The 17,762-nt window shown below is 37.1% G+C and overlaps 3 long non-coding RNA genes across 4 annotated transcripts; all 3 read left to right on the top strand.

Annotated features, from left to right (window-relative positions):
* Window positions 1–427: 427 nt before the first annotated feature.
* On the top strand, window positions 428–4,091 carry LOC139124181 (uncharacterized). Of its 2 annotated transcripts, none has more exons than XR_011549880.1 (4): window positions 428–562; window positions 1,529–1,626; window positions 2,672–2,748; window positions 3,818–4,091. It is a non-coding gene; the product is annotated as an uncharacterized lncRNA (long non-coding RNA). The 2 variants fall into 2 exon arrangements; XR_011549881.1 differs by lacking the exon at window positions 428–562 and adding an exon at window positions 708–727.
* A 2,330-nt stretch (window positions 4,092–6,421) lies between these two features.
* On the top strand, window positions 6,422–15,785 carry LOC139124169 (uncharacterized). The gene is made up of 4 exons (XR_011549875.1): window positions 6,422–6,566; window positions 12,145–12,242; window positions 12,648–12,724; window positions 13,595–15,785. It is a non-coding gene; the product is annotated as an uncharacterized lncRNA (long non-coding RNA).
* Window positions 8,572–10,190, top strand: LOC139124168 (uncharacterized). The gene is made up of 2 exons (XR_011549874.1): window positions 8,572–9,650; window positions 10,015–10,190. It is a non-coding gene; the product is annotated as an uncharacterized lncRNA (long non-coding RNA).
* Window positions 15,786–17,762: the final 1,977 nt, after the last annotated feature.

Raw genomic sequence — 17,762 nt, 5'->3', positions numbered from 1 at the left:
CAACATATTTATAACTAATTTGGTAATATTAAGTACTATCCAATCATTATTAAATTCAACTATGTTAAAAAATATGAATAATTAAATTTAATATTTACTGGTGTCATATTTCAAAATTATGGCTTCAGATATACAATTTTTATATTCTTTGGAGAAAGTATTAATTAGGCCGAGGGAGTTATCCTGAAATTTGAACTAAATATGTTGATTCTAACACTTGAAATTTGACATTAACTCTGAGAAAAGAATTGGTGCAAAAATAGCCTTTCCAGCCACCTTAAATGAAAAACAATCATGACCAACCAATTTATACTGCACTGCATTAATGTGAGGAAAAATACAAAAGCGTAAATATGGTGAAAAAGAGTCAAGACTTGTATTGGAGATAAGCACAAACAAACAATCCCTTCAGAAAGTCACGTGACTGTAAGTGTCAGGTGACAACAGTGCAGCTATAGTGATTTGCAGAATCCTTGTCCACTGATATCCAGATTTACGTGTATTGTTGGAATTTTCTCAAGTTTGCGGTGTTCATCATGGTAAAGGTGCATATTGAGTATTGGTAAGTACATTTGACAGACATTTAAGGCTTTTACAACGGTGTTTACCCTTTTTCGGCCCCCTCAGCTCTGCAGAACAACAGAACAAGTCAATCATGATGGGGGCACGGGGCCCGGTGAATCGCGCCCCAGGCCGTCCTTCACTCAAGGATCGTCGCGTATCGAAGGTGATGCAGTCAGAATATTTCCATTGAAGTGTTTTATTAGAGTTTTCTCACGGTGGGGGGACCGTAGTTTTACCATACAGGAGCAATTTGGCCAGAAGAAAGCAATATTTTTTCATTGGCAATACCTGGGGGTGCACAATAACGCACATAAAACGTTAAGAAAAAATACTCGTAAATAGTCCGGCAAAATTGACCTTCAATCCCGAATGTCACTGAACTTTACGCTTTCTATTCTATTTGACCTTTAACCGATTTGACCCAGGTCAACTGGATTCTATGATCATCGCATTTACAAGCAATGCAATGTGTTCTCCTGTACATCATTTAACTCATCGAAAATGTATAATTCATTATCTAGTTTATTTCAGGTACAATATATGATGGGTATAGGCTAATGTTTATATGTAAAAATAATTCATTGTAACATAGACCCTCGAGAATTTTCTCTTGGGTCTATGATTGTAATGATAATGTAAAAGTATGCATGACATAATGTACGGCTACACAGCAAAGCCGAGTACATTATCGAGTGCAAAGGTTACTTCAGTCCATTATGGGTTGGAAGAGGGTACATTATTACTATTGTTTGATAGTTTTGGCGATGCCAGTGAATGTGTAGATGTAGAAAACATCCGTGGCCTCAATGCTGGATAATCGGATACATTATTAGTAATAATCTGGAGGGATGACATAACAAAATTTTTTATTAATTCACTGACATTGATAGAGCTATGATATAGTTATTATAAAGGTTAACGTTACCTGCCAAAACCACATTTTTTCTTTTCTTTTTTTTTCCAGTGGTGGATGAGGCTACGAGCCCCGCTATGAGGAACTCGCTGACCAGATCCGTCAAGCAGTTTCTGATGCGGAGATTATTGGAGAAGTTGGCAGAAGTCGTAAGATAGCTTCTAGTATTGTTAGCTGTATCATGTCATTATATCTTATGTACTTTACTTTAGTTCTATTTGATAAAAACAGATAGCTAATTTTTTCAGTTATTTGTACCCTGCCTCAGCCATGGTTGTGTTCCAATCTTCAACACAACTGATGGAGTGATATTGCTGCTGAAGCAAGATTTAATTTTGAAAGAGGTTTCAAAACGCTGAGAACACTTCAAAGTGACTCGCAACATTTATGTTGTTTGGAGAGTCAATTCTAGAGTTGGAATGGACTAGCATTTTGCACTCTAAATTAATTTCAATCAGTATTGCTCCTTTCACCACAATGGTTTGGTCCAAACCCATCGTTTTTCCATGATGATTGTAGACCTGTTTACAGGGACTTTCCGACTTGGGGGTGAATAGGCACGGTTTTCTTGCTGCTAGCAAATCTTGTTAAATGGTATTTGTTTGTCCTGGTGACCACTGTCAAAATGTCATAAATCTGATGGTTTGTTTGGCCAGCATGTAATGAAAGCCATCAGTCTCAAGCCAGTTTAATTACTCGTCCCCAACTAATTCCATTTTCATAGTCCATGTCCACCATTTATAATGATGGGTTAGGGTCAAACCATTATGGTGAAAGGGTAAAGATAACTTCATAATTCCATCCTAGATGTGCAAAATAAACATATTTGGAGTTTTAAGGAAGGCTTTTTTGAAATTTATTGTTTTAGAATAACAAAGACAAGTAGTGCCAATGTTTTGATATACATGTTGAGATACACAGTGTTCAGCTTATCAACTCAGTCTGTACATATGTAGACTGCATTGTTATTGTTGACGGTACCGGGTGAATTCTGGTCTGGACTCCATTCTACACATATACTCATTGTGTTGACAATTTAAATAGTTGGCATTTCAACCTGCTCTTGGGAGTAGAACAAGAACTTGTAATTGAAACATAAAACAAAATTAGTGAAAAAATCGTCAAAGTCACATCTTCTTGCCCTTTAAATCACTGAATTTTGAACTTATATGATTTTGATCATTTCTTTCACAGAATCCTTTGAAATCACAGTCAATGGAAAGGTGCTGTTCTCCAAACTGAAATATGGCGGCTTTCCATACAACGAGCAGGTAGGTCATGACCTTTTACTCTTGAACTTTCACATTTGAACTAAGTCACCTGTCAACGGAATCACAGACCCTTACAGCTTCACAGCAGAAATTGTTCGTACAAACAAACTGTTGAGGTTAATTTATTAAGGATGAACCATTCAAAAATATCCTGAAACAGATATTTAACTAATGTGCCTTGGAACATGAATTACCTATGCAAAATATAGTGTGGAATGTAAAGTTGTTGTCATACACATTGGAAACCACTTCTGTCACATTTTACTATTGTGATTGCATATCCTTTTGCAAAATCCCCTGGCCCTGTAATATGTATAAACATGTATAAAAGGGTTAGTAATGTAGATTTTTAGTTCAAGGGCCCATTATCAGAATAACTTGCCCTGAATTTAGTATTAATATGCACAGGAAATGCAGTAATAAAAGGTAGATTTTTTTGTTACTGTACAGAGTTAAGGGCTAATTTATCAGAAAAATGTAACTGTTTGTTTGTTATGTCAGGTGACAGTGACCAACAATTACAGCATCCATTGCATGTTTGAAACACCCACTATTTAGTTGTGTCGACACAGCATGTATACATGTAACATACAGTGTTATTGTTTACGTTCAAATTCTAGTCCAGACCAGAATTCATTTGTCAACAATATCAATGCAGTCTGTGTGATGTACAGGCTGAGTTGACAAGCTGAATACTCAATATCTCAACATGCTGTTGGGAGTAGAACCAGACATATTAGGGATGGACCATTAGACCTTGGGAGGGGATGGTCAAAAACGGGAAAAAAATTCAAAGCAAAAAATCTGGATAAAAAAATCTTCAGACTGGTTTGCAAAATAAAAAATAAAATGAGAAGGCAAAAAAATGATAGATCTGACAGTTTGAAAAAAAATTAGCATATCATGAGTTACTTTGAAAATTTTTTTTTAAATTTATGATTGTAAAAAAATATTCACAAACTGATTGCGACCACCACCAACCTCTCAAAATCTAATGGTCTGTCCCTTAGTTGACATCAAAACAATGTACAATATTATATAATAATAATTGGAATTTCTTGATCCACAGGTTGTCACGGCTGTGAAGGAGTACAAGGGTGGTGACATTGAGGAATTGAAAGACAGTCAATATTCTTGCATCATCTTGTAGGAACTCAGACCATTTTGATATCATCAGAGGACATCATGGATGCTGCTACCCCCTATATCAGCCAAGATATTGGTTTATTCCAAAGGCAATCAATTAGGATTTGTTCCAAGAAAAACAGTTGGGAGGTTCAATGGGGTGATCACCGTAAAATGGGCATTGATTGCAGTAGTATTTAATTGAAATGCTGAAATTGCTGGAATTTAATGTCATTGTGTATTTATTAGATTTTGAGGGTATCTTCTCGACAAAAGTCATACACTGCAGATGATATATATACATACATACATATATATATGTATATGTATATATATATATATATATATATATATATATATATATACCTCAAGAAATTTCCAGATATTCTTAACCAGTTCACCCCCACCCATTCCCTATTCAACATTGATAACAACTGGTTTGGACCAACCGTGTAGGTGAAAGAGTTCAAATGACACAAAGATTTCACAAATCCGTGTATGTCCAACTTTTCGTCCAAAGACCATGCAAGACGAATTTGCAGTTCTGTAGTGATAAATCAGGGAAACATTCAACTACAATGCAAAATATTTTGGACAGTGTTTGATATTCAAAATAATTTACAATATTCAATAAGCGATCAATCCTTTTACTCCTGCACTCTTTCAAATTTAGCCATCTCCATCTAATTTGCATAAGTTTATATTTCCCCAATCATTCCAGGGCTAGTCAATTGTAGAAATGGGGGTTTGCAGGTTCACTCACAGAGCACCATGATGTCCACCATTTTGTAAATTCTGCCCCTCAACGTGAGCTCACAGCAGCTTTTACCCAATGACAGTGTATGAACAAAGAGAATGTCTCACTTTATGCACTTGATGAAATTTGTAAAACCTTGAGAGCTCAGGTTGAAAAAAGCAAGATTTGCAATCTGGAAATCATTTTTTAAAAACCCGGAAAAAATAAAATGTCACTAAAGTTATTACAAGTTTCTAGAGTTTTGTAACAGTACCACTGTTTTCAAAACTCGGTGTCCATAAAATCATTGAATCATTTCAGTCATGTCATAGTGTACATGACAAAGAATTTTTCAAGTGATGTATCATTTTCCGATTTTTTGTGTCTTTATTTTTGCATATTCCAGCAAAGTATCATGACTAATAATATCCTTCTTAGGACAGTAGAAAATGTGATCTGCAATAAAAATTTTGAAAAACAGATCGAAGTTTATCTTTTCAAAATTGTATGTTTTATTGTCTCTGTCGTTTACAGATTCATTGTCAACAGAATCTGTACATGTAGCTTGTATTCTTCTTCTTGTTAGCATATTTTGAATCTCATTGTCCTGAAGTCAGGCTGGTATTATGGTAGTATGTGAATCAAAAATGAAAGACATAAACTTTTGCTTGAAACTTTCTATAAAGGGAGATTCAACCATTCCTTTTAAAATAAGGAATAAAAATCAGCTGTCAAAGTTTGGTAATAGAGAAAAAGGAATCATGTGTCAGACCAAATATGTGTTGTAAAAGTTTGAGAGCCTGAATATCGACGTTCTACTGTATTGTCTCTATATCTTCCTCAAAGGTGAGGTTGCAATTTCCAAAAAAATTCCCAATTGTCTTATATAAGAGTGGCAAATCCAAGTTACAATCGGATTATTCTTTCCTAGCCTAGTGTAAGAATAAATTTATTTGCATTTTTCTGCTGTTTCAGGTATAACTACAGTTATACTGTGCATTCAATTATTAATTTTTATTGCTGCTTATTACTTTCCAAAAAAATATGTGAAAAATCTTGTGATTTTAGCAAGTCCTGGCAGTAATTTCATTTTTGTCTTGAGTGCCACAACAGCCTTTGTGTTGTGATTCTGGAAAGAATTGTGTTGTGAATTTTTGTGATGACATTGTATTTGTACTCGACGAGAATTAACTGTGCTTACAAATGTACAAAAATAACCAATAACCATGAAGATTCGAAAACTGTATTTTTTTTATCTTTCGTAAAGTTGAATGTTGCAAATTCAATAATCCTTGATATTCGCCGATTTGAAGTGGTTTCGCAGCAAACATCGATAGGAGCAAAGTACACAGCACATCATACCCTACTACAATGCAACTTACATGTTAGGCTGCCCTCTATAGTCACAATATGCATGCCCTAAACTTTATAATACTGTACTTCAAATATGCGCCAGTGTTCGAACATGTACTACCTCTAAATAGTAATAAACTTATGTCTGACAAAACATGAGTCTGTGCATTTTTCAAACACGAAACCATCCTTTAAAGATATAATTACTACAGGCAAGTTACCGAAGAAACAGTTTGGATTAATACAGGACAAATACTATCAGTTCAGAAATAATAAGTCTCTTTTATAGTTAGATACTATTTGGACAAAATAGTAAATAGGATGAACAAAGCGTTTTATCTACATTTGTAATTACCTGTCTTCTGAGCGCGCATGCGAGATAAATGTGGGCTGTGTTGCAACGGAGAGGTACTATATTGAGGACACCCCCACCCCCGAATGGAATGGTCCGTCCCTTACTGATCGTAAATACTGCACTGTCATCATAGCTGTACCCAGTGTCTCAGATAAACACGATCTCGCGTCTGCCTCACTTTTGACATTTGTTGGGCGTCTTTTGAAGTTTTCTAGCTAGCGAAATGGCCAAGATACACATTGAATTCTGGTGAGTACGAATAGTGTTCGAGTGAGCGTGGTAGCATGTGTTAACCTTTTTTTGCAGTCTCACTATATTAAACTTGCGTGGTTTAATCGTAGGCCTGTCATTGTCAACGGCATACCTCCCAGTAGCTGCAGTACAGTAGCTCGAGGTTTTGCCTGGGTATTTGGGTCGGACGGCAAAGTGGTTTTGCCGTCCGACCCAAATACCCAGGCAAAACCTCGAGCTACTGTACGCAGCTAACCTCCCAGGTGCCTAGGTAATGTGCCGCTATTCTCTTCGGTATTTCCGATTACGTGGGTTGTGCATGCTCTTACAATTTTACCAAACTTCCTTCAAATTACACTCCAACACCGGCGACACACATGGACCCATTTCGGTGACAAAGTTCGATGGCCGTCGACCTGGGCTCTGCCCACAGGTGGCGTGGAAGTGTGAACAATGTGACGCAATAATATCAAAAGGGCTTCGCGAAGCGACGAGCCAAGCGCCTTTGGTGTCCGAAGTTTGGTCCTACGACCATGGCACAGGCGTACGGAATGTTTCGTAGATCGTCGTCGGATGGGAAGTGACTGACAATGTGAGGCCGAAGGCTGTAATATTCCTTATTTATTACACCTCACTCATTCAGCGTGCACTGCCAGTGGTTAAACAAGACTCACGTGACATGTAAAAGAACGTGATGATGCCCTCTGCGAAAGTGATGATGCCCTCTGCGAACTGATGATGCCCTCTGCATTTGATATTACATGGATGACGTCAGTTTATTTACTGCGCAACCTTTCTGCGCGTAACAAATTGTCGTTCGCTTGTAGGCCTACTTGCAGTAGGCAACTATGGCTGCAAAACGTCATGCAGAGCTATCACCGGCACAGTTGGACGATATTTTGATGCAAGTAAACAGCAAACGAGCGAAAATAGCAACAAGGAATGCAATTTCTGTGTTCAGCGACTATGCAAGCAACAAATTTGGATACGCCACCGAAGAGATCGGCAAACCTTCAGCGGCAACCCTAGACTTGGCACTGACAACATTTTACGCTGAGGTCTGGACTCGACTCATGCAGAAAGGCGAACTGTACTCGAAGAAGTTTGTTCGGTGTAATAAAAATAATAACCTCGGGCTGGTGGTCATGATTGCCTACGGCTCGGGCATCATCAATATTTCGATCATGACACCATCCCTTGGGCAGGCAATAAATCGTGATCTTGCCCTCGCTCTCATGTGTTATTATTTAACTCTTCCTACCTCCATGCTTACCCTTATGAAATGAAACTGTGCGGCAGCTCTGCTGTAGACTAGCGGCAGCTCTGCCGTAGAGTTGCTGCACTAGTGCTGCACAGGAAGCTGTGCAAGAGAGGCTGTGCAGGAAAATGCAGCTAGCTGCAGAGTTTCTGCACAGTGTTAATCTGAGCAGAAACTGTGCAGCAGGAGACAAAACTGTGCAGCTTCTGTGCAATAATCTCCATACTGTACACCTTGTGTGCGGCAAATGTAAAATGTGTACAGCTTGTGTACAACAGACCTTGAAGTGTGCAGCTTGTGTGCAGCAGGCCATCAAAGTGTGCAGCTTGTGTGCCAGAAATGACAATTATGTGTACAGATTGTTATTGGTTATTGCTGCAAATATGGAGCAACACATGATGGGCACATTGCCGAGTATTTTATTACCGGGAGTACAGTGTACCATTGCACTTCGTGACCAGTCATATTCAAGAAAACAAAACTGACCTTTCATTTATATTTTACATTCATTTATTTTTATAACAGACAATCCAACTTTTAAATTATAAAAACTGTTAGATAATGGACAGCTTTTAAAGCACAGTTCAGCTGGTGAAAGCGACACAGGCCTAAACTCAACAACATTGCAGGATGATGGATATAAAGAGTACATCTGTATTATACAGCAGTGACATGTAACATCATTACATGAGTACCCCCTTCGACGATCTGGTTTGGTAATCAAGGTTCAATCGACAACTGAATTTTTAGGAAAACAAATTTTAAAACAGGGACTTGTCTGACTTGCAAGTTAAACTCTGTATTTTCTGCGAGTGATACCAAAATGCACTGAAACAGTTTCGAACGAAATCTATGATGGTCTGTAACTTGTGTAAGGACGCGTCGTAGACTTTTGTTACTGCAAATCTGTACCTTAAAAATATCGACAGATGAGAACTTTTCATTGTAGAAACAAACAAATAAACTTCAATGTCGCAGGACCCGCTACTAGTACCTTGGCTCCAAGCAGGGCCGTGGACGTGTTCAGACTTCACGCTATAGCAGTGTATACAGTATACGGTACGTACGTACAGTGCCCAGCACTGGAAGCTAAGTCTGTGTCCTGTCATCGCTAACAAAATCTCGCTTTCTGTTATGACTGGATTGATATTCAATGCTTTTGTCCATGTTTTCAGCGTTAGATAATTGCCGAGCACAATTTTGGGGTGTTTCACACTCCATCCTGACCGCTTTACGAAAATCCAATACGCTGCTTCGCTAACGTCCAGCGCTGAGCTGCAGCCGACATGTTTACACTCTGAGGTCACGGTTCATCAAGTTCAGTTCGCGCATTGATATTGAATCTTCGTGTTGAAAGAAATTTTACTCTATTTTGAGTCTTTCTATGATGAAAATAACCTGTTTCATTATACTTGTAAATTGGGTGCTCTATCAAGTATAAAACATAACGGATTGGTGAATAATGTAGAGTCAATTCCAACGTTTAAAAACGGGACTACATTATAAATCGCGCAATGATTTACAGATCGCACTTCCGTTAACGTCATGAGGCTTGATCGGCGCGAAGTTAGATTTTGGTACCATCGGCTGTGTACTTGTTGTTAGGGAGTTATCTAGTGGACAATTTCGTGATCTTTCTATGGAATCGCCAGGCAAATGATATCACAGTGTTGGAAAAACGTGTATACAGCACCAGAGATAGACGGGTTTCAAAATTTGTGAACGTGAACAGCAGTAAAAATGCTCACTATGTTTTCTAAGTATGTACACACGGTTCGGAGAGACCTGCAACCGGAACCGGGATCGAATCATCCAGCCTCTGCGAGCAATTCTCAAATGTACCGGTAAGTCACCCGCTATAATGTTCTGTAATCGTTGTATTGCTATGTTTACCTACAGATGAATTTTCGTTGAGTACTGATTCATACTGAATTCACTTTCGTTTCACAACAGTTACAGTAAGTGCTGAGATTTTTGCAGATTGTCGCCGCCGTTGGTATGTAAACAACATACGGCGAGCTGTCCGCTGTTTGACATTTGATCATTATTAATTTAATAATCATAAATGTATATGCATTTTTTTGCTTCAAGTTTTCAACTTTTTTGTCTCTTTTCAAATGATTATTGATGTCTTTCATCAAATTGCGATGTTTAAATGTGTGGTCAAACGGTAAAGACTTTCTTCCCTGAACGATTTGTATTTTTCAGAATGCATAGTGAGGAAGGGACAAGAAATTCAGAGAACAGAAAGCCAAATCGCAGCCTATGACAGTAATGTAAATGTTACATGAAACTTCTCGAGTCAAAAGAAATTCTCTTGAAGATACTTGTGGCATGAAATGAACATGGCATTTAAAATAAATCGTACCACAATTTGAATTTAATCTTTTTTTCTCTATGTCTTTTTATTTAACAATAACTTTATTTGCGCTGACCATTTTTTCTTGTGATACTGGTATTTCAGAGCTTAGTTGGATAATAAAACACATCTTGTGCTTTCCACAGTCTGTCAGGTTTTCAACGGTGTCACTAACATTGGCCATGTTTACACAAGCGATTTTACAACTTCTGTGTACATATCTGAGCTGAACGTATTATATCCTTGGAAAAGATAAAACGTTGAAACTTATGGTACAATACAAGAAATTTTGCTGTCACTTAATGCTGTCACTTAATTGTGTTGCTTCTTTGGTTTTCAGTATCTATCGTCTATTTAATAATGTATTTCGTTTTCTTACTGTTGCTGAAATTGGTAAAAGTTTATCCCAGAGCTGATTGCTGTGGAATTATGCCAACTTATGAAGGAAATTTTGCATTTTGTGGTTTGCGGCAAATCTGCAGTAACATGCAAAATAATTTGCCGCAAATTTTACCTACTCCTGGTAGCTGTCCTGCAAGATGCCACAATTTTCTGTGAAGTTCCTGCACAGTCTTTCATGTACTCTGTAGTTCAAAGGGCTATTGTGCAAACACAGGCTTCCACATTTCCAACACAAAGTTACTGCAGTTACTGTTTTCAGCATTTCTTGCATTATATATTTGCTCAGTGTAGCTAATGTGTATAATGCAAAAGAATCACCTTACAGCAAAGCTGCTGCAACTTGTTGTATTGTTGCACAGTTCCTGCACAAAGCTACCGCACAGTTACTGTTTTCATTGCTTCTTGCACCTGTGCGGCAGCAACTAATTTGCATGAGAAAAAATCGCCTTGCAGCAGAGCTGCCGCAACCTGCTGTATATTGCTGCACAGTTCCTGCACAAAGCTGCCGCACAGTTACTGTTTTTATCATTTCTTGCGCCTGTGCGGCAGCAGCTAATTTGCATGCGAAAAAGTCGCCTTACAGTTGAGTTACAGTAATTGTCTGTTGCACTAGTGCCGCACCTGTGCAGGAACACTGTGCAGCAGGCTAAAAATTTTCATAAGGGTATACAGTACCTTCGGCCTCACAGTGTCAGTCACTTCCCATCCGACGACGATCTACGAAACGTTCCGTACGCCTGTGGACCGTGGGACCATTTTTCTACCAATTCTGGATGCGCAAAAATCTGAACCACAGAAATGCAACGATCTTCGGTTTCGTCGTCGACAGAGCGTGGCGGAGTTGTTTCCATGCCACCGTTTGATAAAGAGTGCATGATCTGTACGTAATATTAATTTATTGAGTACGCTGATTATCTCTTTCAACTCGCCCATAACCACCAATGCTGTGGTTACCCATGGAGCTAAAAAAGTCTTTTAGCTCCATGGGTTACCAAAGCACAGAAGGTGACATGAAAACACAGGCACATGGCATCTCATTACTCAAGGCCCCTGCGATGCAAGATTGCAACGTATTTGTGGTTGCGTCACATTGTTCACACACATAGCAATATGACGAGCGCCTGTTGGCCTTTGACACAATAAACCGTAAACGCCATAGTTATCCACAAGCTTGGTCGATCAAGTATTGAACGCGAATCGCTTGATCCAAGAGAACTTTTGAATATTACATGTAAGTTGATATAAAAACACCTTTTGGGGTCCGTTCTGTCTGACATTGTTGAGTCAGCCCAACACAAATATGTATATGTAAAATTTTCTTGATTCAAAGAGAATGTTATTCAGTGCTCATCCACCTGGTCACGCCTAAATTTCCTGTGAGCAGATCTACAATCACCCTCGATACCAGTTGGTCTGGGTCAAACCACGATCGTGAAGGAGTTAATGCAGCTGACAACACACCCTACCACACGACAGTTGGACTTTCATTGATTGTAGTTCCCTGAGGAACCACTGACTTCTGAATAAATATTTAAAAATAAAATCTCATATTTTTTTCTTTTCTTTTTCAATTGCAGTAGTGGATGAGGTTACATCAGCCGCTATCATGCGCTTGCTAACAAAATTCGTAAAGCAGCGCCAGATGCGGAGATTACTGGAACAAGGGGTCGACGGGGTGAGTTGCATTGTTTTTCTGGAGGGTCTATGATACCATTTCGCATGATTGAATAATTTCTAATGTGTTTGCATAGATAAATATATATTTGCATAATTTGGAATGCTACTTTTTGTTTCTTTTGATAATACATTTACATTCAAATTTGCAATCTGTAGTCTGTCTAATATCACTGCCAATTAGTAAAGACTTCTACATGTAATAATATATTTGCATGAAGAAATGCACTTTAGAAACAGCTCCATTTTGCCACTTTCTTTAAATACATTCAACTTAAACCAGCTGTATTATCTTAAATTTACTGATAATTGAAAATTTATTGATATTTTACGTGCAAAATGACTGCTCAAAAATTTTATTTACTTCTTTCAATGTTTTGAAATAAAACTTTTGCTCTTCTGCCAGGATCTTTTGAGATTACTGTCGATGACAAGCTACTGTATTCCAAACTGAAGACAGGTGGCTTTCCAGTTGAAAAACAGGTAATCTTTCAGTTGTGTTTGAGGGACAAACAGGTAACGTTTGATAATTTTTTTTCTCTGTTCTTATTAGTAATGTCAACTATGCTTTCGTATTCTACTCCCCAAAGCATGTTGATACACAGGGTTCAACTTGTCAACTCTGCCTGTGTAGACTGCATTGTCATTGTTGACCAATGAATTCTGGTCCGGACTGGAATTCAAATGTAAACAATTACAGTGCATTGTACACCATATAGATACTGTGTTGACAAGGGGAATACACAGTGTTTTAACATGTTTTTGGGTATACAAAAATAAACTGTAGGAGACATTACAAATAAAAATTGTGGAAAAAATCATCAAAAGTAACAGCTTATTTTTTAAAGGGACTGTTTGATGTCAAGGGATTCAGTCTCTCATATGATGCAAAGTTTTTAAATTTCTCCTGTACATGCTTCATCAACAGAGACTTGGGTATAACACTATCTAGTACAATCCCAGTAACCCTAGTAATTCCACTCATGTCTGTCCACCTGCCAACAGTTAGGGGGGCTAGTTATGACCCCTTAGTTTGCCCTCACCCAAACATGGATTTCTGGAAACTTTGCCCCAGTTTGCGGAATGGTGGAAATTTATTTTGGTCAGCCCGATATCTTTACACATGACCCATAACAGCGTGCATCACTGGTAGTTTTTTTGCATCGGGGGCGCATCATATTAGTGTAGAAGGCACACTATGTCGGATGCAATCAGAATTACGAAAAAGACAAAAATTGTTCTGATGCCATTAGCATGGTTTTATACCAAAAGCATATCTTTGTTAGGTTACAGCAGCTCTCGTACCTTTTTACGTCATTGTTGTTTTCATTGTTTGGTTTTGTTTCTCGGCAGGTTGTCATTGCAATTCAGGACTACAGAGGTGATTATATCCAAGAGCTGACTGACAAGCAAGCCAGCTCATGTGTAGTTCTGTAGACGACCATCAAATCAGCAATGCAACAAGATGTGGACATCATGGCTGCTAACAATTTCCATCTAATGCACGATTTAAGGCAAAGATACATGTCCATTCATATGTAAATGATATGTGTTTATTGATATGTAAATGAGATGGCTCTTTTGTATGTAAATTATGTTTATATATTCATTTGGAATGAGGTGAAATGTTATGTTTTACATATATTTGCAACCTTTCTATAACAGCAATGAAGAGACGTGCAATAAGTTCATTTGCATACAAGTGGATCTTTAACTTTGCCTTGTGTCGTGCATGGCTTTTTTTCAGCAATGACCTGTTGACTACTTGAGCGTTTTAATCAATCTCCAAATTCTGAAGTGCTGGTAATTTTAAAATTTGACAAAAATCAGTGTCCCTCTCCAGCTGACTTATTAACTTATAAGATGCCTTGTGGTTAATTTTGTGGATGATACCATTAGTTGAGCAAGTACTGGGTAAAGGTTTACTTTACAGCACCATGATGTCCCCCATTTTGAAAATTGTGTCGCTCAGCGTGAGCTTACAACCCCTTTACTGAATGATGGTGTCGGAATAAAGAGTTTCTCAGTTCCTTCACTTGATGAAACAATGTAAACATTGTGAGCTCAAGCTGAAATGACAAATTGCAAAATGGATAGAAGAACATTTTTAAATAATATTTAGAAAAGACTCTAATTATTTGTTGGTAGGAATTTTTATGAAAATTGTATTTTATGGTCTATTTTCATATTATAAAGTCTATGTTACCATCTCTAATATGGAATATATTACCCTGTCATGTAATATCAGTTTTCCCTTATGAGTTCTTTACAATTTTATAACGCAGTCTGGTGTATGTTAAATCTGATGTTTTCCTCGCATAGGTTGTTACACAGCAGATTGTGTTGTCAGCTGGTTCTGTTATCATTTATCACAGAGACGAAACAGTTCTCAGTTGTTGAATTAAACAGACTAAAATTTTTAAATCATTTGTTACCAAAGTTGCAATGTCATAAAAGAAATTTTCAGTAAAGAAAGATTTGTTTATAAGTTGAAGCAGAAAAAGAATAACTTCTAATGTGAGAGATTAGATCTTCTATTCTTAATATACCAAAGCAATCATTTAACTCTACGACCTTCATCTGACTCTAGTTCTTGAGCATTATGTGTGCAATTAAAATGTCACAAAACCACTTACGTAACAAAGTCCTATTCTCTGTTTTAACTGAAAATATAGATGTGCAGTGATTATAATATCAACCTTTTTTTAAAACTGGGTGGAGATTTTTTGTAGTGATGTATATATTCCACCTATGTTATATGTATATTTGTCTCGCATCTTTTAGATCATAAGAAATGGATGTGTAATAATCATGATTGTGATATACAGTTATCACATTCAAATGCAAATGCTACAGTGATATTTTTCACTAGCAATTTCACACACTTTATGTAAACGGCTCACCAACGCTATTTATATCATTCAGATTTTATCGTTTAAAATTTTACCAGAGTAATTTTTCATCAAAAGTCAAACATTTTACAATGTGTGTCCCATGAATAAAGTATGTTTGGAGAGTCATATTATCTTGTTTTCTGGCAACATTTATTGCATGATTTCACATTGACATCCACTATCAAACCCCGGACTATTTCCACACAATATACACTTCTTCAGCACCTCAAACTCTAAAGTGTACTGTATTTTAGGGTGCAGTCTTGCAATGGAAATGAGGCTGTCAGACCAAAGATTGGAAATAAATTTTTACCCATTTACACATTTTGTTTCTGCAGAATTGTCTTCCAATGCAAAGATAATGTGTTCCATGAGTGGATGTAAACAAGGATTTTATCACAATACGGTATCTTTTTCTCTGCAGCCATTATCTACTGTGCAACAATTGTGACGTTATTTTAAATCGTGACATTATTTTAAATCGTTTGATGTGGTTTGCCTTTCAAAAGACTTTGCTGATGGTCTTAGGATTGAAACACTGCCCTCTATGGCCAGAAAATGTTGTGCTTTGGATTTTGAGCGGTGTTGATGTTTTTCAGTTGCTATCTTACCTACAAAATACAGAAATAAAAATATTTTCGCATATCCAATATTGTTTTTTGTTTTTGCTTTATGGACGAAGGGATTTTATTGTCATGTTCAGTTTACTGAGCACTAGTGACGTAAATGCATGGGATTGACACGCACAATATTTCGTATGTGTTTGTGTTTATGTGTGTGTGTTTGTGTTTATGTATGTATGTATGCATGCATGTGTGTGTGTGTGTATGTATGTATGTACATACCGTATTTGTCTAATTATCAGACAGGATCAGCAACATGAAATTGATGTTATTATAAGGGGAACTTATAATCAAGCAACCCAATGTTTTCCACCAGCATGCAGCACTTCTAATGCCAATGTGTCAACTCAGCAGAACTCTCAACTTCCACACTTTTGTCAGAATGTACAAAAACTTACATGGGCAAGATTTGATCAACTGTTCCTGTGGTTAATTTTTTGGTTGTAAAAAATTTTTGGATGTATGGCAATTTTGAAAATCACCTAAAAGTTGGGAGGGTCATCTACTGAAGCTAGGTTTTGTAAATGGATGAATACGGTATGTAAACGTATGTATATATTATAGAAGGAAGTTGGACATTTGGAATGCTTTGAAAACACACACACACACACAGGCATAACTCACAGAAACTTAGCTTTGTAGTGTAGCACGTATTCTCCAAAATCCACCAGAATCATTCACAATCTCGTCATAAGCACCAGTACGCACTGAAAATGTCTGATCATTTTGTTACATTTTTATTCTTAACTATATCAACTATGAAATACAGGAAAACAGAAAAACTGGAGAACATGTACAATTATACAGGAATAAAATCTTGAAAAACACTTTCTGGAATTATGGGTTCTGCACCCGATAATTTGGGAAAACAACTTCAAAAATACTGGTGTTTCTAAACAAGCACGGGTTAGGGCGCCCTCACAGTTGAAAATTCTTTCTCAGGAGAGTTGTCAAGGACATTGAAGCTGCAATATGCTCACTGGTTGTTAACAATACTTTCAACTTTCCAAATTGCATTTCTGACACACTTCCTCAAAAAAATGCAGAAATAATTTATGAAATGAGCAAAAAGCTTGAATCCAACATCTCTCGTACATTAATACTGGCTTCGAGCACATCACAACAGTACCGTATATATCTTGGTAACTTACCAAGTCAACCGAATCCTAGACAGTTGAAGTCAGTCTCACTTCCACTAATGCATGAATGTTGCCTTAATAAAACCAGATCTATACTCTCAAATTTTAAACTGTGAGGGCTCTCTAACTTTGCCCTGTGTCAAAGTTCATCACACATGGCTTACAATTTCAGGTTTACATACTTAAGTTGGCAATCCATAGGGTAAACTATCCCAAATTCAAACTAAATGAACACCACATTTACAACTATTTTAACTTTTTACAAAGGAATGTCTTGTGCCCTTTCTATTTTCATTATTTGAAGTTTTAGATTTTGATTTAAACTTTTAACATCTAAATCGGCAAAACTGATGCTCGAGCCAAAAGTTTATTTGTAGTCGTGACAACGTCAAATCACCAGATGGTGGGTTCACAGAAATGAAAATATCAGGGTAAAGGTTACAAAAATGGCCAATTTTTTCATGGTCTCGAAACCGCCATCTTGGATTAGACTGATTTGATTTGATTTTGATAGATTTGATTAGATTTGATCCGGTGAAACGGAATTCATTTCACAGATTTGATAAACTGAATTCACATCTGCCTTGATTAGGTTAATCTGGATTAATTTGATATGATTTGATTTAATAAGACTAATTAAGATTTCACTTCATTCTATGGGAAACCTTAAACATATAATTTGATAACATTCGATACTTATCATAATCTAATTTGACATGATTTTCTCTCAGATGTGGAGTGATTTTAAAAACTTTGGTGTCAATAATTTTCCAAAAGAAGGAATTTTACTTGGTCAACAAGCTGCAGGATTTCACTCAAAACATTGGTTGATGTTATATTGGAGCCAATCAATGGAAAATACGAC

The sequence above is a fragment of the Ptychodera flava genome, assembly GCF_041260155.1.
Source record: "Ptychodera flava strain L36383 chromosome 23 unlocalized genomic scaffold, AS_Pfla_20210202 Scaffold_23__1_contigs__length_28996876_pilon, whole genome shotgun sequence".
NCBI classification, from domain to species: domain Eukaryota; kingdom Metazoa; phylum Hemichordata; class Enteropneusta; family Ptychoderidae; genus Ptychodera; species Ptychodera flava.
Note: the sequence above shows the minus strand (reverse complement) of the source record. Positions and strands in the feature narration are given on the sequence as shown.